The 15122-nt window shown below is 56.7% G+C and overlaps 73 pseudogenes; all 73 read left to right on the top strand.

Moving 5' to 3' along the window:
• Positions 1-22: 22 nt before the first annotated feature.
• On the top strand, positions 23-141 carry LOC136600726 (5S ribosomal RNA; annotated as a pseudogene).
• An 80-nt stretch (positions 142-221) lies between these two features.
• Positions 222-340, top strand: LOC136600723 (5S ribosomal RNA; annotated as a pseudogene).
• An 80-nt stretch (positions 341-420) lies between these two features.
• Positions 421-539, top strand: LOC136600722 (5S ribosomal RNA; annotated as a pseudogene).
• Positions 540-619: 80 nt separating this feature from the next.
• LOC136600721 (5S ribosomal RNA) lies at positions 620-738 on the top strand (annotated as a pseudogene).
• Positions 739-818: 80 nt separating this feature from the next.
• Positions 819-937, top strand: LOC136600015 (5S ribosomal RNA; annotated as a pseudogene).
• Positions 938-1216: 279 nt separating this feature from the next.
• On the top strand, positions 1217-1335 carry LOC136599909 (5S ribosomal RNA; annotated as a pseudogene).
• An 80-nt stretch (positions 1336-1415) lies between these two features.
• Positions 1416-1534, top strand: LOC136600720 (5S ribosomal RNA; annotated as a pseudogene).
• Positions 1535-1614: 80 nt separating this feature from the next.
• LOC136600289 (5S ribosomal RNA) lies at positions 1615-1733 on the top strand (annotated as a pseudogene).
• An 80-nt stretch (positions 1734-1813) lies between these two features.
• LOC136600177 (5S ribosomal RNA) lies at positions 1814-1932 on the top strand (annotated as a pseudogene).
• An 80-nt stretch (positions 1933-2012) lies between these two features.
• LOC136600719 (5S ribosomal RNA) lies at positions 2013-2131 on the top strand (annotated as a pseudogene).
• An 80-nt stretch (positions 2132-2211) lies between these two features.
• LOC136600718 (5S ribosomal RNA) lies at positions 2212-2330 on the top strand (annotated as a pseudogene).
• An 80-nt stretch (positions 2331-2410) lies between these two features.
• On the top strand, positions 2411-2529 carry LOC136600883 (5S ribosomal RNA; annotated as a pseudogene).
• Positions 2530-2609: 80 nt separating this feature from the next.
• On the top strand, positions 2610-2728 carry LOC136600158 (5S ribosomal RNA; annotated as a pseudogene).
• An 80-nt stretch (positions 2729-2808) lies between these two features.
• On the top strand, positions 2809-2927 carry LOC136600717 (5S ribosomal RNA; annotated as a pseudogene).
• An 80-nt stretch (positions 2928-3007) lies between these two features.
• On the top strand, positions 3008-3126 carry LOC136600380 (5S ribosomal RNA; annotated as a pseudogene).
• An 80-nt stretch (positions 3127-3206) lies between these two features.
• On the top strand, positions 3207-3325 carry LOC136600716 (5S ribosomal RNA; annotated as a pseudogene).
• Positions 3326-3405: 80 nt separating this feature from the next.
• LOC136600379 (5S ribosomal RNA) lies at positions 3406-3524 on the top strand (annotated as a pseudogene).
• A 279-nt stretch (positions 3525-3803) lies between these two features.
• On the top strand, positions 3804-3922 carry LOC136599940 (5S ribosomal RNA; annotated as a pseudogene).
• An 80-nt stretch (positions 3923-4002) lies between these two features.
• On the top strand, positions 4003-4121 carry LOC136600715 (5S ribosomal RNA; annotated as a pseudogene).
• An 80-nt stretch (positions 4122-4201) lies between these two features.
• LOC136600713 (5S ribosomal RNA) lies at positions 4202-4320 on the top strand (annotated as a pseudogene).
• Positions 4321-4400: 80 nt separating this feature from the next.
• On the top strand, positions 4401-4519 carry LOC136600711 (5S ribosomal RNA; annotated as a pseudogene).
• Positions 4520-4599: 80 nt separating this feature from the next.
• LOC136600710 (5S ribosomal RNA) lies at positions 4600-4718 on the top strand (annotated as a pseudogene).
• Positions 4719-4798: 80 nt separating this feature from the next.
• LOC136600287 (5S ribosomal RNA) lies at positions 4799-4917 on the top strand (annotated as a pseudogene).
• Positions 4918-4997: 80 nt separating this feature from the next.
• LOC136600420 (5S ribosomal RNA) lies at positions 4998-5116 on the top strand (annotated as a pseudogene).
• An 80-nt stretch (positions 5117-5196) lies between these two features.
• LOC136600709 (5S ribosomal RNA) lies at positions 5197-5315 on the top strand (annotated as a pseudogene).
• Positions 5316-5395: 80 nt separating this feature from the next.
• Positions 5396-5514, top strand: LOC136600246 (5S ribosomal RNA; annotated as a pseudogene).
• An 80-nt stretch (positions 5515-5594) lies between these two features.
• On the top strand, positions 5595-5713 carry LOC136600205 (5S ribosomal RNA; annotated as a pseudogene).
• An 80-nt stretch (positions 5714-5793) lies between these two features.
• LOC136600708 (5S ribosomal RNA) lies at positions 5794-5912 on the top strand (annotated as a pseudogene).
• An 80-nt stretch (positions 5913-5992) lies between these two features.
• On the top strand, positions 5993-6111 carry LOC136600707 (5S ribosomal RNA; annotated as a pseudogene).
• Positions 6112-6191: 80 nt separating this feature from the next.
• Positions 6192-6310, top strand: LOC136600706 (5S ribosomal RNA; annotated as a pseudogene).
• Positions 6311-6390: 80 nt separating this feature from the next.
• On the top strand, positions 6391-6509 carry LOC136600705 (5S ribosomal RNA; annotated as a pseudogene).
• Positions 6510-6589: 80 nt separating this feature from the next.
• On the top strand, positions 6590-6708 carry LOC136599972 (5S ribosomal RNA; annotated as a pseudogene).
• An 80-nt stretch (positions 6709-6788) lies between these two features.
• Positions 6789-6907, top strand: LOC136600704 (5S ribosomal RNA; annotated as a pseudogene).
• Positions 6908-7186: 279 nt separating this feature from the next.
• On the top strand, positions 7187-7305 carry LOC136600477 (5S ribosomal RNA; annotated as a pseudogene).
• An 80-nt stretch (positions 7306-7385) lies between these two features.
• Positions 7386-7504, top strand: LOC136600078 (5S ribosomal RNA; annotated as a pseudogene).
• An 80-nt stretch (positions 7505-7584) lies between these two features.
• On the top strand, positions 7585-7703 carry LOC136600702 (5S ribosomal RNA; annotated as a pseudogene).
• Positions 7704-7783: 80 nt separating this feature from the next.
• Positions 7784-7902, top strand: LOC136600701 (5S ribosomal RNA; annotated as a pseudogene).
• An 80-nt stretch (positions 7903-7982) lies between these two features.
• On the top strand, positions 7983-8101 carry LOC136600699 (5S ribosomal RNA; annotated as a pseudogene).
• An 80-nt stretch (positions 8102-8181) lies between these two features.
• On the top strand, positions 8182-8300 carry LOC136600698 (5S ribosomal RNA; annotated as a pseudogene).
• Positions 8301-8380: 80 nt separating this feature from the next.
• Positions 8381-8499, top strand: LOC136600395 (5S ribosomal RNA; annotated as a pseudogene).
• Positions 8500-8579: 80 nt separating this feature from the next.
• Positions 8580-8698, top strand: LOC136600176 (5S ribosomal RNA; annotated as a pseudogene).
• Positions 8699-8778: 80 nt separating this feature from the next.
• LOC136600697 (5S ribosomal RNA) lies at positions 8779-8897 on the top strand (annotated as a pseudogene).
• An 80-nt stretch (positions 8898-8977) lies between these two features.
• On the top strand, positions 8978-9096 carry LOC136600696 (5S ribosomal RNA; annotated as a pseudogene).
• Positions 9097-9176: 80 nt separating this feature from the next.
• LOC136600871 (5S ribosomal RNA) lies at positions 9177-9295 on the top strand (annotated as a pseudogene).
• Positions 9296-9375: 80 nt separating this feature from the next.
• Positions 9376-9494, top strand: LOC136600695 (5S ribosomal RNA; annotated as a pseudogene).
• An 80-nt stretch (positions 9495-9574) lies between these two features.
• LOC136600694 (5S ribosomal RNA) lies at positions 9575-9693 on the top strand (annotated as a pseudogene).
• Positions 9694-9773: 80 nt separating this feature from the next.
• On the top strand, positions 9774-9892 carry LOC136600859 (5S ribosomal RNA; annotated as a pseudogene).
• An 80-nt stretch (positions 9893-9972) lies between these two features.
• On the top strand, positions 9973-10091 carry LOC136600378 (5S ribosomal RNA; annotated as a pseudogene).
• An 80-nt stretch (positions 10092-10171) lies between these two features.
• Positions 10172-10290, top strand: LOC136600160 (5S ribosomal RNA; annotated as a pseudogene).
• An 80-nt stretch (positions 10291-10370) lies between these two features.
• Positions 10371-10489, top strand: LOC136600377 (5S ribosomal RNA; annotated as a pseudogene).
• An 80-nt stretch (positions 10490-10569) lies between these two features.
• On the top strand, positions 10570-10688 carry LOC136600847 (5S ribosomal RNA; annotated as a pseudogene).
• An 80-nt stretch (positions 10689-10768) lies between these two features.
• Positions 10769-10887, top strand: LOC136600693 (5S ribosomal RNA; annotated as a pseudogene).
• An 80-nt stretch (positions 10888-10967) lies between these two features.
• On the top strand, positions 10968-11086 carry LOC136600691 (5S ribosomal RNA; annotated as a pseudogene).
• An 80-nt stretch (positions 11087-11166) lies between these two features.
• On the top strand, positions 11167-11285 carry LOC136600376 (5S ribosomal RNA; annotated as a pseudogene).
• An 80-nt stretch (positions 11286-11365) lies between these two features.
• LOC136600476 (5S ribosomal RNA) lies at positions 11366-11484 on the top strand (annotated as a pseudogene).
• Positions 11485-11564: 80 nt separating this feature from the next.
• On the top strand, positions 11565-11683 carry LOC136600077 (5S ribosomal RNA; annotated as a pseudogene).
• An 80-nt stretch (positions 11684-11763) lies between these two features.
• LOC136600690 (5S ribosomal RNA) lies at positions 11764-11882 on the top strand (annotated as a pseudogene).
• An 80-nt stretch (positions 11883-11962) lies between these two features.
• Positions 11963-12081, top strand: LOC136600689 (5S ribosomal RNA; annotated as a pseudogene).
• An 80-nt stretch (positions 12082-12161) lies between these two features.
• LOC136600687 (5S ribosomal RNA) lies at positions 12162-12280 on the top strand (annotated as a pseudogene).
• An 80-nt stretch (positions 12281-12360) lies between these two features.
• Positions 12361-12479, top strand: LOC136600686 (5S ribosomal RNA; annotated as a pseudogene).
• An 80-nt stretch (positions 12480-12559) lies between these two features.
• LOC136600245 (5S ribosomal RNA) lies at positions 12560-12678 on the top strand (annotated as a pseudogene).
• An 80-nt stretch (positions 12679-12758) lies between these two features.
• LOC136600204 (5S ribosomal RNA) lies at positions 12759-12877 on the top strand (annotated as a pseudogene).
• An 80-nt stretch (positions 12878-12957) lies between these two features.
• On the top strand, positions 12958-13076 carry LOC136600685 (5S ribosomal RNA; annotated as a pseudogene).
• An 80-nt stretch (positions 13077-13156) lies between these two features.
• LOC136600684 (5S ribosomal RNA) lies at positions 13157-13275 on the top strand (annotated as a pseudogene).
• An 80-nt stretch (positions 13276-13355) lies between these two features.
• LOC136600683 (5S ribosomal RNA) lies at positions 13356-13474 on the top strand (annotated as a pseudogene).
• An 80-nt stretch (positions 13475-13554) lies between these two features.
• LOC136600682 (5S ribosomal RNA) lies at positions 13555-13673 on the top strand (annotated as a pseudogene).
• Positions 13674-13753: 80 nt separating this feature from the next.
• Positions 13754-13872, top strand: LOC136600444 (5S ribosomal RNA; annotated as a pseudogene).
• An 80-nt stretch (positions 13873-13952) lies between these two features.
• Positions 13953-14071, top strand: LOC136600014 (5S ribosomal RNA; annotated as a pseudogene).
• An 80-nt stretch (positions 14072-14151) lies between these two features.
• Positions 14152-14270, top strand: LOC136600680 (5S ribosomal RNA; annotated as a pseudogene).
• An 80-nt stretch (positions 14271-14350) lies between these two features.
• LOC136600286 (5S ribosomal RNA) lies at positions 14351-14469 on the top strand (annotated as a pseudogene).
• Positions 14470-14549: 80 nt separating this feature from the next.
• On the top strand, positions 14550-14668 carry LOC136600679 (5S ribosomal RNA; annotated as a pseudogene).
• Positions 14669-14748: 80 nt separating this feature from the next.
• LOC136600175 (5S ribosomal RNA) lies at positions 14749-14867 on the top strand (annotated as a pseudogene).
• Positions 14868-14947: 80 nt separating this feature from the next.
• Positions 14948-15066, top strand: LOC136600285 (5S ribosomal RNA; annotated as a pseudogene).
• The last annotated feature ends 56 nt before the right edge of the window (positions 15067-15122 follow it).

The following is a 15122-nucleotide window of genomic DNA, read 5'->3' as shown; positions in this document are numbered from 1 at the left end:
CCATAGGAAAGGAGGAGGAGCTGTCAACGGGCATTCTAAGCTGAATGTGCCTGCTCTCGTCAGATCGCGGCCGCCAGCCAGCTTGAGGCCTGGCAAGTACCAGTATGGGTGACCGGCTGGGAATCCCAGGTCCCGTTGACTTTTAAGGCCGTGAGTAGGTTTCTTTCTGTTTCGGAGGTGCGTTCGCACTGCAGAAAGCCCATAGGAAAGGAGGAGGAGCTGTCAACGGGCATTCTAAGCTGAATGTGCCTGCTCTCGTCAGATCGCGGCCGCCAGCCAGCTTGAGGCCTGGCAAGTACCAGTATGGGTGACCGGCTGGGAATCCCAGGTCCCGTTGACTTTTAAGGCCGTGAGTAGGTTGCTTTCCTTTTCGGAGGTGCGTTCGCACTGCAGAAAGCCCATAGGAAAGGAGGAGGAGCTGTCAACGGGCATTCTAAGCTGAATGTGCCTGCTCTCGTCAGATCGCGGCCGCCAGCCAGCTTGAGGCCTGGCAAGTACCAGTATGGGTGACCGGCTGGGAATCCCAGGTCCCGTTGACTTTTAAGGCCGTGAGTAGGTTTCTTTCCTTTTCGGAGGTGCGTTCGCACTGCAGAAAGCCCATAGGAAAGGAGGAGGAGCTGTCAACGGGCATTCTAAGCTGAATGTGCCTGCTCTCGTCAGATCGCGGCCGCCAGCCAGCTTGAGGCCTGGCAAGTACCAGTATGGGTGACCGGCTGGGAATCCCAGGTCCCGTTGACTTTTAAGGCCGTGAGTAGGTTGCTTTCCTTTTCGGAGGTGCGTTCGCACTGCAGAAAGCCCATAGGAAAGGAGGAGGAGCTGTCAACGGGCATTCTAAGCTGAATGTACCTGCTCTCGTCAGATCGCGGCCGCCAGCCAGCTTGAGGCCTGGCAAGTACCAGTATGGGTGACCGGCTGGGAATCCCAGGTCCCATTGACTTTTAAGGCCGTGAGTAGGTTTCTTTCCGTTTCGGAGGTGCGTTCGCACTGCAGAAAGCCCATAGGAAAGGAGGAGGAGCTGTCAACGGGCATTCTAAGCTGAATGTGCCTGCTCTCGTCAGATTGCGGCCGCCAGCCAGCTTGAGGCCTGGCAAGTACCAGTATTGGTGACCGGCTGGGAATCCCAGGTCCCGTTGACTTTTAAGGCCGTGAGTAGGTTTCTTTCCTTTTCGGAGGTGCGTTCGCACTGCAGAAAGCCCATAGGAAAGGAGGAGGAGCTGTCAACGGGCATTCTAAGCTGAATGTGCCTGCTCTCGTCAGATCGCGGCCGCCAGCCAGCTTGAGGCCTGGCAAGTACCAGTATGGGTGACCGGCTGGGAATCCCAGGTCCCGTTGACTTTTATGGCCGTGAGTAGGTTGCTTTCCTTTTCGGAGGTGCGTTCGCACTGCAGAAAGCCCATAGGAAAGGAGGAGGAGCTGTCAACGGGCATTCTAAGCTGAATGTGCCTGCTCTCGTCAGATCGCGGCCGCCAGCCAGCTTGAGGCCTGGCAAGTACCAGTATGGGTGACCGGCTGGGAATCCCAGGTCCCGTTGACTTTTAAGGCCGTGAGTAGGTTTCTTTCCTTTTCGGAAGTGCGTTCGCACTGCAGAAAGCCCATAGGAAAGGAGGAGGAGCTGTCAACGGGCATTCTAAGCTGAATGTGCCTGCTCTTGTCAGATCGCGGCCGCCAGCCAGCTTGAGGCCTGGCAAGTACCAGTATGGGTGACCGGCTGGGAATCCCAGGTCCCGTTGACTTTTAAGGCCGTGAGTAGGTTTCTTTCCTTTTCGGAGGTGCGTTCGCACTGCAGAAAGCCCATAGGAAAGGAGGAGGAGCTGTCAACGGGCATTCTAAGCTGAATGTGCCTGCTCTCGTCAGATCGTGGCCGCCAGCCAGCTTGAGGCCTGGCAAGTACCAGTATGGGTGACCGGCTGGGAATCCCAGGTCCCGTTGACTTTTAAGGCCGTGAGTAGGTTTCTTTCCGTTTCGGAGGTGCGTTCGCACTGCAGAAAGCCCATAGGAAAGGAGGAGGAGCTGTCAACGGGCATTCTAAGCTGAATGTGCCTGCTCTCGTCAGATCGCGGCCGCCAGCCAGCTTGAGGCCTGGCAAGTACCAGTATGGGTGACCGGCTGGGAATCCCAGGTCCCGTTGACTTTTAAGGCCGTGAGTAGGTTTCTTTCCTTTTCGGAGGTGCGTTCGCACTGCAGAAAGCCCATAGGAAAGGAGGAGGAGCTGTCAACGGGCATTCTAAGCTGAATGTGCCTGCTCTCGTCAGATCGCGGCCGCCAGCCAGCTTGAGGCCTGGCAAGTACCAGTATGGGTGACCGGCTGGGAATCCCAGGTCCCGTTGACTTTTAAGGCCGTGAGTAGGTTGCTTTCCTTTTCGGAGGTGCGTTCGCACTGCAGAAAGCCCATAGGAAAGGAGGAGGAGCTGTCAACGGGCATTCTAAGCTGAATGTACCTGCTCTCGTCAGATCGCGGCCGCCAGCCAGCTTGAGGCCTGGCAAGTACCAGTGTGGGTGACCGGCTGGGAATCCCAGGTCCCGTTGACTTTTAAGGCCGTGAGTAGGTTTCTTTCCTTTTCGGAGGTGCGTTCGCACTGCAGAAAGCCCATAGGAAAGGAGGAGGAGCTGTCAACGGGCATTCTAAACTGAATGTGCCTGCTCTCGTCAGATCGCGGCCGCCAGCCAGCTTGAGGCCTGGCAAGTACCAGTATGGGTGACCGGCTGGGAATCCCAGGTCCCGTTGACTTTTAAGGCCGTGAGTAGGTTGCTTTCCTTTTCGGAGGTGCGTTCGCACTGCAGAAAGCCCATAGGAAAGGAGGAGGAGCTGTCAACGGGCATTCTAAGCTGAATGTGCCTGCTCTCGTCAGATCGCGGCCGCCAGCCAGCTTGAGGCCTGGCAAGTACCAGTATGGGTGACCGGCTGGGAATCCCAGGTCCCGTTGACTTTTAAGGCCGTGAGTAGGTTTCTTTCCTTTTCGGAGGTGCGTTCGCACTGCAGAAAGCCCATAGGAAAGGAGGAGGAGCTGTCAACGGGCATTCTAAGCTGAATGTGCCTGCTCTCGTCAGATCGCGGCCGCCAGCCAGCTTGAGGCCTGGCAAGTACCAGTATGGGTGACCGGCTGGGAATCCCAGGTCCAGTTGACTTTTAAGGCCGTGAGTAGGTTGCTTTCCTTTTCGGAGGTGCGTTCGCACTGCAGAAAGCCCATAGGAAAGGAGGAGGAGCTGTCAACGGGCATTCTAAGCTGAATGTGCCTGCTCTCGTCAGATCGCGGCCGCCAGCCAGCTTGAGGCCTGGCAAGTACCAGTATGGGTGACCGGCTGGGAATCCCAGGTCCCGTTGACTTTTAAGGCCGTGAGTAGGTTGCTTTCCTTTTCGGAAGTGCGTTCGCACTGCAGAAAGCCCATAGGAAAGGAGGAGGAGCTGTCAACGGGCATTCTAAGCTGAATGTGCCTGCTCTCGTCAGATCGCGGCCGCCAGCCAGCTTGAGGCCTGGCAAGTACCAGTATGGGTGACCGGCTGGGAATCCCAGGTCCAGTTGACTTTTAAGGCCGTGAGTAGGTTTCTTTCCTTTTCGGAGGTGCGTTCGCACTGCAGAAAGCCCATAGGAAAGGAGGAGGAGCTGTTAACGGGCAATCTAAGCTGAATGTGCCTGCTCTTGTCAGATCGCGGCCGCCAGCCAGCTTGAGGCCTGGCAAGTACCAGTATGGGTGACCGGCTGGGAATCCCAGGTCCCGTTGACTTTTAAGGCCGTGAGTAGGTTTCTTTCCTTTTCGGAAGTGCGTTCGCACTGCAGAAAGCCCATAGGAAAGGAGGAGGAGCTATCAACGGGCATTCTAAGCTGAATGTGCCTGCTCCCGTCAGATCGCGGCCGCCAGCCAGCTTGAGGCCTGGCAAGTACCAGTATGGGTGACCGGCTGGGAATCCCAGGTCCCGTTGACTTTTAAGGCCGTGAGTAGGTTTCTTTCCTTTTCGGAGGTGCGTTCGCACTGCAGAAAGCCCATAGGAAAGGAGGAGGAGCTGTCAACGGGCATTCTAAGCTGAATGTGCCTGCTCTCGTCAGATCGCGGCCGCCAGCCAGCTTGAGGCCTGGCAAGTACCAGTATGGGTGACCGGCTGGGAATCCCAGGTCCCGTTGACTTTTAAGGCCGTGAGTAGGTTTCTTTCCGTTTCGGAGGTGCGTTCGCACTGCAGAAAGCCCATAGGAAAGGAGGAGGAGCTGTCAACGGGCATTCTAAGCTGAATGTGCCTGCTCTCGTCAGATCGCGGCCGCCAGCCAGCTTGAGGCCTGGCAAGTACCAGTATGGGTGACCGGCTGGGAATCCCAGGTCCCGTTGACTTTTAAGGCCGTGAGTAGGTTGCTTTCCTTTTCGGAGGTGCGTTCGCACTGCAGAAAGCCCATAGGAAAGGAGGAGGAGCTGTCAACGGGCATTCTAAGCTGAATGTGCCTGCTCTCGTCAGATCGCGGCCGCCAGCCAGCTTGAGGCCTGGCAAGTACCAGTATGGGTGACCGGCTGGGAATCCCAGGTCCCGTTGACTTTTAAGGCCGTGAGTAGGTTTCTTTCCTTTTCGGAGGTGCGTTCGCACTGCAGAAAGCCCATAGGAAAGGAGGAGGAGCTGTCAACGGGCATTCTAAGCTGAATGTGCCTGCTCTCGTCAGATCGCGGCCGCCAGCCAGCTTGAGGCCTGGCAAGTACCAGTATGGGTGACCGGCTGGGAATCCCAGGTCCCGTTGACTTTTAAGGCCGTGAGTAGGTTTCTTTCCTTTTCGGAGGTGCGTTCGCACTGCAGAAAGCCCATAGGAAAGGAGGAGGAGCTGTCAACGGGCATTCTAAGCTGAATGTGCCTGCTCTTGTCAGATCGCGGCCGCCAGCCAGCTTGAGGCCTGGCAAGTACCAGTATGGGTGACCGGCTGGGAATCCCAGGTCCCGTTGACTTTTAAGGCCGTGAGTAGGTTTCTTTCCTTTTCGGAGGTGCGTTCGCACTGCAGAAAGCCCATAGGAAAGGAGGAGGAGCTGTCAACGGGCATTCTAAGCTGAATGTGCCTGCTCTCGTCAGATCGCGGCCGCCAGCCAGCTTGAGGCCTGGCAAGTACCAGTATGGGTGACCGGCTGGGAATCCCAGGTCCCTTTGACTTTTATGGCCGTGAGTAGGTTGCTTTCCTTTTCGGAGGTGCGTTCGCACTGCAGAAAGCCCATAGGAAAGGAGGAGGAGCTGTCAACGGGCATTCTAAGCTGAATGTGCCTGCTCTCGTCAGATCGCGGCCGCCAGCCAGCTTGAGGCCTGGCAAGTACCAGTATGGGTGACCGGCTGGGAATCCCAGGTCCCGTTGACTTTTAAGGCCGTGAGTAGGTTTCTTTCCTTTTCGGAAGTGCGTTCGCACTGCAGAAAGCCCATAGGAAAGGAGGAGGAGCTGTCAACGGGCATTCTAAGCTGAATGTGCCTGCTCTCGTCAGATCGCGGCCGCCAGCCAGCTTGAGGCCTGGCAAGTACCAGTATGGGTGACCGGCTGGGAATCCCAGGTCCCATTGACTTTTAAGGCCGTGAGTAGGTTTCTTTCCGTTTCGGAGGTGCGTTCGCACTGCAGAAAGCCCATAGGAAAGGAGGAGGAGCTGTCAACGGGCATTCTAAGCTGAATGTGCCTGCTCTCGTCAGATTGCGGCCGCCAGCCAGCTTGAGGCCTGGCAAGTACCAGTATGGGTGACCGGCTGGGAATCCCAGGTCCCGTTGACTTTTAAGGCCGTGAGTAGGTTTCTTTCCTTTTCGGAGGTGCGTTCGCACTGCAGAAAGCCCATAGGAAAGGAGGAGGAGCTGTCAACGGGCATTCTAAGCTGAATGTGCCTGCTCTCGTCAGATCGCGGCCGCCAGCCAGCTTGAGGCCTGGCAAGTACCAGTATGGGTGACCGGCTGGGAATCCCAGGTCCCGTTGACTTTTAAGGCCGTGAGTAGGTTTCTTTCCTTTTCGGAAGTGCGTTCGCACTGCAGAAAGCCCATAGGAAAGGAGGAGGAGCTGTCAACGGGCATTCTAAGCTGAATGTGCCTGCTCTCGTCAGATCGCGGCCGCCAGCCAGCTTGAGGCCTGGCAAGTACCAGTATGGGTGACCGGCTGGGAATCCCAGGTCCCGTTGACTTTTAAGGCCGTGAGTAGGTTTCTTTCCTTTTCGGAGGTGCGTTCGCACTGCAGAAAGCCCATAGGAAAGGAGGAGGAGCTGTCAACGGGCATTCTAAGCTGAATGTGCCTGCTCTCGTCAGATCGCGGCCGCCAGCCAGCTTGAGGCCTGGCAAGTACCAGTATGGGTGACCGGCTGGGAATCCCAGGTCCCGTTGACTTTTAAGGCCGTGAGTAGGTTTCTTTCCGTTTCGGAGGTGCGTTCGCACTGCAGAAAGCCCATAGGAAAGGAGGAGGAGCTGTCAACGGGCATTCTAAGCTGAATGTGCCTGCTCTCGTCAGATCGCGGCCGCCAGCCAGCTTGAGGCCTGGCAAGTACCAGTATGGGTGACCGGCTGGGAATCCCAGGTCCCGTTGACTTTTAAGGCCGTGAGTAGGTTTCTTTCCTTTTCGGAGGTGCGTTCGCACTGCAGAAAGCCCATAGGAAAGGAGGAGGAGCTGTCAACGGGCATTCTAAGCTGATTGTGCCTGCTCTCGTCAGATCGCGGCCGCCAGCCAGCTTGAGGCCTGGCAAGTACCAGTATGGGTGACCGGCTGGGAATCCCAGGTCCCGTTGACTTTTAAGGCCGTGAGTAGGTTGCTTTCCTTTTCGGAGGTGCGTTCGCACTGCAGAAAGCCCATAGGAAAGGAGGAGGAGCTGTCAACGGGCATTCTAAGCTGAATGTGCCTGCTCTCGTCAGATCGCGGCCGCCAGCCAGCTTGAGGCCTGGCAAGTACCAGTATGGGTGACCGGCTGGGAATCCCAGGTCCCGTTGACTTTTAAGGCCGTGAGTAGGTTGCTTTCCTTTTCGGAAGTGCGTTCGCACTGCAGAAAGCCCATAGGAAAGGAGGAGGAGCTGTCAACGGGCATTCTAAGCTGAATGTGCCTGCTCTCGTCAGATCGCGGCCGCCAGCCAGCTTGAGGCCTAGCAAGTACCAGTATGGGTGACCGGCTGGGAATCCCAGGTCCAGTTGACTTTTAAGGCCGTGAGTAGGTTTCTTTCCTTTTCGGAGGTGCGTTCGCACTGCAGAAAGCCCATAGGAAAGGAGGAGGAGCTGTCAACGGGCAATCTAAGCTGAATGTGCCTGCTCTTGTCAGATCGCGGCCGCCAGCCAGCTTGAGGCCTGGCAAGTACCAGTATGGGTGACCGGCTGGGAATCCCAGGTCCCGTTGACTTTTAAGGCCGTGAGTAGGTTTCTTTCCTTTTCGGAAGTGCGTTCGCACTGCAGAAAGCCCATAGGAAAGGAGGAGGAGCTATCAACGGGCATTCTAAGCTGAATGTGCCTGCTCTCGTCAGATCGCGGCCGCCAGCCAGCTTGAGGCCTGGCAAGTACCAGTATGGGTGACCGGCTGGGAATCCCAGGTCCCGTTGACTTTTAAGGCCGTGAGTAGGTTTCTTTCCTTTTCGGAGGTGCGTTCGCACTGCAGAAAGCCCATAGGAAAGGAGGAGGAGCTGTCAACGGGCATTCTAAGCTGAATGTGCCTGCTCTCGTCAGATCGCGGCCGCCAGCCAGCTTGAGGCCTGGCAAGTACCAGTATGGGTGACCGGCTGGGAATCCCAGGTCCCGTTGACTTTTAAGGCCGTGAGTAGGTTGCTTTCCTTTTCGGAGGTGCGTTCGCACTGCAGAAAGCCCATAGGAAAGGAGGAGGAGCTGTCAACGGGCATTCTAAGCTGAATGTGCCTGCTCTCGTCAGATCGCGGCCGCCAGCCAGCTTGAGGCCTGGCAAGTACCAGTATGGGTGACCGGCTGGGAATCCCAGGTCCCGTTGACTTTTAAGGCCGTGAGTAGGTTTCTTTCCTTTTCGGAGGTGCGTTCGCACTGCAGAAAGCCCATAGGAAAGGAGGAGGAGCTGTCAACGGGCATTCTAAGCTGAATGTGCCTGCTCTCGTCAGATCGCGGCCGCCAGCCAGCTTGAGGCCTGGCAAGTACCAGTATGGGTGACCGGCTGGGAATCCCAGGTCCCGTTGACTTTTATGGCCGTGAGTAGGTTGCTTTCCTTTTCGGAGGTGCGTTCGCACTGCAGAAAGCCCATAGGAAAGGAGGAGGAGCTGTCAACGGGCATTCTAAGCTGAATGTGCCTGCTCTCGTCAGATCGCGGCCGCCAGCCAGCTTGAGGCCTGGCAAGTACCAGTATGGGTGACCGGCTGGGAATCCCAGGTCCCGTTGACTTTTAAGGCCGTGAGTAGGTTTCTTTCCTTTTCGGAAGTGCGTTCGCACTGCAGAAAGCCCATAGGAAAGGAGGAGGAGCTGTCAACGGGCATTCTAAGCTGAATGTGCCTGCTCTCGTCAGATCGCGGCCGCCGGCCAGCTTGAGGCCTGGCAAGTACCAGTATGGGTGACCGGCTGGGAATCCCAGGTCCCGTTGACTTTTAAGGCCGTGAGTAGGTTTCTTTCCTTTTCGGAGGTGCGTTCGCACTGCAGAAAGCCCATAGGAAAGGAGGAGGAGCTGTCAACGGGCATTCTAAGCTGAATGTGCCTGCTCTCGTCAGATCGTGGCCGCCAGCCAGCTTGAGGCCTGGCAAGTACCAGTATGGGTGACCGGCTGGGAATCCCAGGTCCCGTTGACTTTTAAGGCCGTGAGTAGGTTTCTTTCCGTTTCGGAGGTGCGTTCGCACTGCAGAAAGCCCATAGGAAAGGAGGAGGAGCTGTCAACGGGCATTCTAAGCTGAATGTGCCTGCTCTCGTCAGATCGCGGCCGCCAGCCAGCTTGAGGCCTGGCAAGTACCAGTATGGGTGACCGGCTGGGAATCCCAGGTCCCGTTGACTTTTAAGGCCGTGAGTAGGTTTCTTTCCTTTTCGGAGGTGCGTTTGCACTGCAGAAAGCCCATAGGAAAGGAGGAGGAGCTGTCAACGGGCATTCTAAGCTGAATGTGCCTGCTCTCGTCAGATCGCGGCCGCCAGCCAGCTTGAGGCCTGGCAAGTACCAGTATGGGTGACCGGCTGGGAATCCCAGGTCCCGTTGACTTTTAAGGCCGTGAGTAGGTTGCTTTCCTTTTCGGAGGTGCGTTCGCACTGCAGAAAGCCCATAGGAAAGGAGGAGGAGCTGTCAACGGGCATTCTAAGCTGAATGTACCTGCTCTCGTCAGATCGCGGCCGCCAGCCAGCTTGAGGCCTGGCAAGTACCAGTGTGGGTGACCGGCTGGGAATCCCAGGTCCCGTTGACTTTTAAGGCCGTGAGTAGGTTTCTTTCCTTTTCGGAGGTGCGTTCGCACTGCAGAAAGCCCATAGGAAAGGAGGAGGAGCTGTCAACGGGCATTCTAAGCTGAATGTGCCTGCTCTCGTCAGATCGCGGCCGCCAGCCAGCTTGAGGCCTGGCAAGTACCAGTATGGGTGACCGGCTGGGAATCCCAGGTCCCGTTGACTTTTAAGGCCGTGAGTAGGTTGCTTTCCTTTTCGGAGGTGCGTTCGCACTGCAGAAAGCCCATAGGAAAGGAGGAGGAGCTGTCAACGGGCATTCTAAGCTGAATGTGCCTGCTCTCGTCAGATCGCGGCCGCCAGCCAGCTTGAGGCCTGGCAAGTACCAGTATGGGTGACCGGCTGGGAATCCCAGGTCCCGTTGACTTTTAAGGCCGTGAGCAGGTTTCTTTCCTTTTCGGAGGTGCGTTCGCACTGCAGAAAGCCCATAGGAAAGGAGGAGGAGCTGTCAACGGGCATTCTAAGCTGAATGTACCTGCTCTCGTCAGATCGCGGCCGCCAGCCAGCTTGAGGCCTGGCAAGTACCAGTGTGGGTGACCGGCTGGGAATCCCAGGTCCCGTTGACTTTTAAGGCCGTGAGTAGGTTTCTTTCCTTTTCGGAGGTGCGTTCGCACTGCAGAAAGCCCATAGGAAAGGAGGAGGAGCTGTCAACGGGCATTCTAAGCTGAATGTGCCTGCTCTCGTCAGATCGCGGCCGCCAGCCAGCTTGAGGCCTGGCAAGTACCAGTATGGGTGACCGGCTGGGAATCCCAGGTCCAGTTGACTTTTAAGGCCGTGAGTAGGTTGCTTTCCTTTTCGGAGGTGCGTTCGCACTGCAGAAAGCCCATAGGAAAGGAGGAGGAGCTGTCAACGGGCATTCTAAGCTGAATGTGCCTGCTCTCGTCAGATCGCGGCCGCCAGCCAGCTTGAGGCCTGGCAAGTACCAGTATGGGTGACCGGCTGTGAATCCCAGGTCCCGTTGACTTTTAAGGCCGTGAGTAGGTTGCTTTCCTTTTCGGAGGTGCGTTCGCACTGCAGAAAGCCCATAGGAAAGGAGGAGGAGCTGTCAACGGGCATTCTAAGCTGAATGTGCCTGCTCTCGTCAGATCGCGGCCGCCAGCCAGCTTGAGGCCTGGCAAGTACCAGTATGGGTGACCGGCTGGGAATCCCAGGTCCAGTTGACTTTTAAGGCCGTGAGTAGGTTTCTTTCCTTTTCGGAGGTGCGTTCGCACTGCAGAAAGCCCATAGGAAAGGAGGAGGAGCTGTCAACGGGCATTCTAAGCTGAATGTACCTGCTCTCGTCAGATCGCGGCCGCCAGCCAGCTTGAGGCCTGGCAAGTACCAGTGTGGGTGACCGGCTGGGAATCCCAGGTCCCGTTGACTTTTAAGGCCGTGAGTAGGTTTCTTTCCTTTTCGGAGGTGCGTTCGCACTGCAGAAAGCCCATAGGAAAGGAGGAGGAGCTGTCAACGGGCATTCTAAGCTGAATGTGCCTGCTCTCGTCAGATCGCGGCCGCCAGCCAGCTTGAGGCCTGGCAAGTACCAGTATGGGTGACCGGCTGGGAATCCCAGGTCCCGTTGACTTTTAAGGCCGTGAGTAGGTTGCTTTCCTTTTCGGAGGTGCGTTCGCACTGCAGAAAGCCCATAGGAAAGGAGGAGGAGCTGTCAACGGGCATTCTAAGCTGAATGTGCCTGCTCTCGTCAGATCGCGGCCGCCAGCCAGCTTGAGGCCTGGCAAGTACCAGTATGGGTGACCGGCTGGGAATCCCAGGTCCCGTTGACTTTTAAGGCCGTGAGTAGGTTGCTTTCCTTTTCGGAAGTGCGTTCGCACTGCAGAAAGCCCATAGGAAAGGAGGAGGAGCTGTCAACGGGCATTCTAAGCTGAATGTGCCTGCTCTCGTCAGATCGCGGCCGCCAGCCAGCTTGAGGCCTGGCAAGTACCAGTATGGGTGACCGGCTGGGAATCCCAGGTCCAGTTGACTTTTAAGGCCGTGAGTAGGTTTCTTTCCTTTTCGGAGGTGCGTTCGCACTGCAGAAAGCCCATAGGAAAGGAGGAGGAGCTGTCAACGGGCAATCTAAGCTGAATGTGCCTGCTCTTGTCAGATCGCGGCCGCCAGCCAGCTTGAGGCCTGGCAAGTACCAGTATGGGTGACCGGCTGGGAATCCCAGGTCCCGTTGACTTTTAAGGCCGTGAGTAGGTTTCTTTCCTTTTCGGAAGTGCGTTCGCACTGCAGAAAGCCCATAGGAAAGGAGGAGGAGCTATCAACGGGCATTCTAAGCTGAATGTGCCTGCTCTCGTCAGATCGCGGCCGCCAGCCAGCTTGAGGCCTGGCAAGTACCAGTATGGGTGACCGGCTGGGAATCCCAGGTCCCGTTGACTTTTAAGGCCGTGAGTAGGTTTCTTTCCTTTTCGGAGGTGCGTTCGCACTGCAGAAAGCCCAAAGGAAAGGAGGAGGAGCTGTCAACGGGCATTCTAAGCTGAATGTGCCTGCTCTCGTCAGATCGCGGCCGCCAGCCAGCTTGAGGCCTGGCAAGTACCAGTATGGGTGACCGGCTGGGAATCCCAGGTCCCGTTGACTTTTAAGGCCGTGAGTAGGTTTCTTTCCGTTTCGGAGGTGCGTTCGCACTGCAGAAAGCCCATAGGAAAGGAGGAGGAGCTGTCAACGGGCATTCTAAGCTGAATGTGCCTGCTCTCGTCAGATCGCGGCCGCCAGCCAGCTTGAGGCCTGGCAAGTACCAGTATGGGTGACCGGCTGGGAATCCCAGGTCCCGTTGACTTTTAAGGCCGTGAGTAGGTTTCTTTCCTTTTCGGAGGTGCGTTCGCACTGCAGAAAGCCCATAGGAAAGGAGGAGGAGCTGTCAACGGGCATTCTAAGCTGAATGTGCCTGCTCTCGTCAGATCGCGGCCGCCAGCCAGCTTGAGGCCTGGCAAGTACCAGTATGGGTGACCGGCTGGGAATCCCAGGTCCCGTTGACTTTTATGGCCGTGAGTAGGTTGCTTTCCTTTTCGGAGGTGCGTTCGCACTGCAGAAAGCCCATAGGAAAGGAGGAGGAGCTGTCAACGGGCATTCTAAGCTGAATGTGCCTGCTCTCGTCAGATCGCGGCCGCCAGCCAGCTTGAGGCCTGGCAAGTACCAGTATGGGTGACCGGCTGGGAATCCCAGGTCCCGTTGACTTTTAAGGCCGTGAGTAGGTTTCTTTCCTTTTCGGAAGTGCGTTCGCACTGCAGAAAGCCCATAGGAAAGGAGGAGGAGCTGTCAACGGGCATTCTAAGCTGAATGTGCCTGCTCTCGTCAGATCGCGGCCGCCAGCCAGCTTGAGGCCTGGCAAGTACCAGTATGGGTGACCGGCTGGGAATCCCAGGTCCCATTGACTTTTAAGGCCGTGAGTAGGTTTCTTTCCGTTTCGGAGGTGCGTTCGCACTGCAGAAAGCCCATAGGAAAGGAGGAGGAGCTGTCAACGGGCATTCTAAGCTGAATGTGCCTGCTCTCGTCAGATTGCGGCCGCCAGCCAGCTTGAGGCCTGGCAAGTACCAGTATGGGTGACCGGCTGGGAATCCCAGGTCCCGTTGACTTTTAAGGCCGTGAGTAGGTTTCTTTCCTTTTCGGAGGTGCATTCGCACTGCAGAAAGCCCATAGGAAAGGAGGAGGAGCTGTCAACGGGCATTCTAAGCTGAATGTGCCTGCTCTCGTCAGATCGCGGCCGCCAGCCAGCTTGAGGCCTGGCAAGTACCAGTATGGGTGACCGGCTGGGAATCCCAGGTCCCGTTGACTTTTATGGCCGTGAGTAGGTTGCTTTCCTTTTCGGAGGTGCGTTCGCACTGCAGAAAGCCCATAGGAAAGGAGGAGGCGCTGTCAACGGGCATTCTAAGCTGAATGTGCCTGCTCTCGTCAGATCGCGGCCGCCAGCCAGCTTGAGGCCTGGCAAGTACCAGTATGGGTGACCGGCTGGGAATCCCAGGTCCCGTTGACTTTTAAGGCCGTGAGTAGGTTTCTTTCCTTTTCGGAAGTGCGTTCGCACTGCAGAAAGCCCATAGGAAAGGAGGAGGGGCTGTCAACGGGCATTCTAAGCTGAATGTGCCTGCTCTCGTCAGATCGCGGCCGCCAGCCAGCTTGAGGCCTGGCAAGTACCAGTATGGGTGACCGGCTGGGAATCCCAGGTCCCGTTGACTTTTAAGGCCGTGAGTAGGTTGCTTTCCTTTTCGGAGGTGCGTTCGCACTGCAGAAAGCCCATAGGAAAGGAGGAGGAGCTGTCAACGGGCATTCTAAGCTGAATGTGCCTGCTCTCGTCAGATCGCGGCCGCCAGCCAGCTTGAGGCCTGGCAAGTACCAGTATGGGTGACCGGCTGGGAATCCCAGGTCCCGTTGACTTTTAAGGCCGTGAGTAGGTTTCTTTCCTTTTCGGAGGTGCATTCGCACTGCAGAAAGCCCATAGGAAAGGAGGAGGAGCTGTCAACGGGCATTCTAAGCTGAATGTGCCTGCTCTCGTCAGATCGCGGCCGCCAGCCAGCTTGAGGCCTGGCAGGTACGAGTATGGGTGACCGGCTGGGAATCCCAGGTCCCGTTGACTTTTAAGGCCGTGAGTAGGTTGCTTTCCTTTTCGGAGGTGCGTTCGCACTGCAGAAAGCCCATAGGAAAGGAGGAGGAGCTGTCAACGGGCATTCTAAGCTGAATGTACCTGCTCTCGTCAGATCGCGGCCGCCAGCCAGCTTGAGGCCTGGCAAGTACCAGTATGGGTGACCGGCTGGGAATCCCAGGTCCCATTGACTTTTAAGGCCGTGAGTAGGTTTCTTTCCGTTTCGGAGGTGCGTTCGCACTGCAGAAAGCCCATAGGAAAGGAGGAGGAGCTGTCAACGGGCATTCTAAGCTGAATGTGCCTGCTCTCGTCAGATCGCGGCCGCCAGCCAGCTTGAGGCCTGGCAAGTACCAGTATGGGTGACCGGCTGGGAATCCCAGGTCCCGTTGACTTTTAAGGCCGTGAGTAGGTTTCTTTCCTTTTCGGAGGTGCGTTCGCACTGCAGAAAGCCCATAGGAAAGGAGGAGGAGCTGTCAACGGGCATTCTAAGCTGAATGTGCCTGCTCTTGTCAGATCGCGGCCGCCAGCCAGCTTGAGGCCTGGCAAGTACCAGTATGGGTGACCGGCTGGGAATCCCAGGTCCCGTTGACTTTTAAGGCCGTGAGTAGGTTTCTTTCCTTTTCGGAGGTGCGTTCGCACTGCAGAAAGCCCATAGGAAAGGAGGAGGAGCTGTCAACGGGCATTCTAAGCTGAATGTGCCTGCTCTCGTCAGATCGCGGCCGCCAGCCAGCTTGAGGCCTGGCAAGTACCAGTATGGGTGACCGGCTGGGAATCCCAGGTCCCGTTGACTTTTATGGCCGTGAGTAGGTTGCTTTCCTTTTCGGAGGTGCGTTCGCACTGCAGAAAGCCCATAGGAAAGGAGGAGGAGCTGTCAACGGGCATTCTAAGCTGAATGTGCCTGCTCTCGTCAGATCGTGGCCGCCAGCCAGCTTGAGGCCTGGCAAGTACCAGTATGGGTGACCGGCTGGGAATCCCAGGTCCCGTTGACTTTTAAGGCCGTGAGTAGGTTTCTTTCCTTTTCGGAAGTGCGTTCGCACTGCAGAAAGCCCATAGGAAAGGAGGAGGAGCTGTCAACGGGCATTCTAAGCTGAATGTGCCTGCTCTTGTCAGATCGCGGCCGCCAGCCAGCTTGAGGCCTGGCAAGTACCAGTATGGGTGACCGGCTGGGAATCCCAGGTCCCGTTGACTTTTAAGGCCGTGAGTAGGTTTCTTTCCTTTTCGGAGGTGCATTCGCACTGCAGAAA

The sequence above is a fragment of the Eleutherodactylus coqui genome, unplaced genomic scaffold, assembly GCF_035609145.1.
Source record: "Eleutherodactylus coqui strain aEleCoq1 unplaced genomic scaffold, aEleCoq1.hap1 HAP1_SCAFFOLD_195, whole genome shotgun sequence".
NCBI classification, from domain to species: Eukaryota; Metazoa; Chordata; class Amphibia; order Anura; family Eleutherodactylidae; genus Eleutherodactylus; species Eleutherodactylus coqui.
Note: the sequence above shows the minus strand (reverse complement) of the source record. Positions and strands in the feature narration are given on the sequence as shown.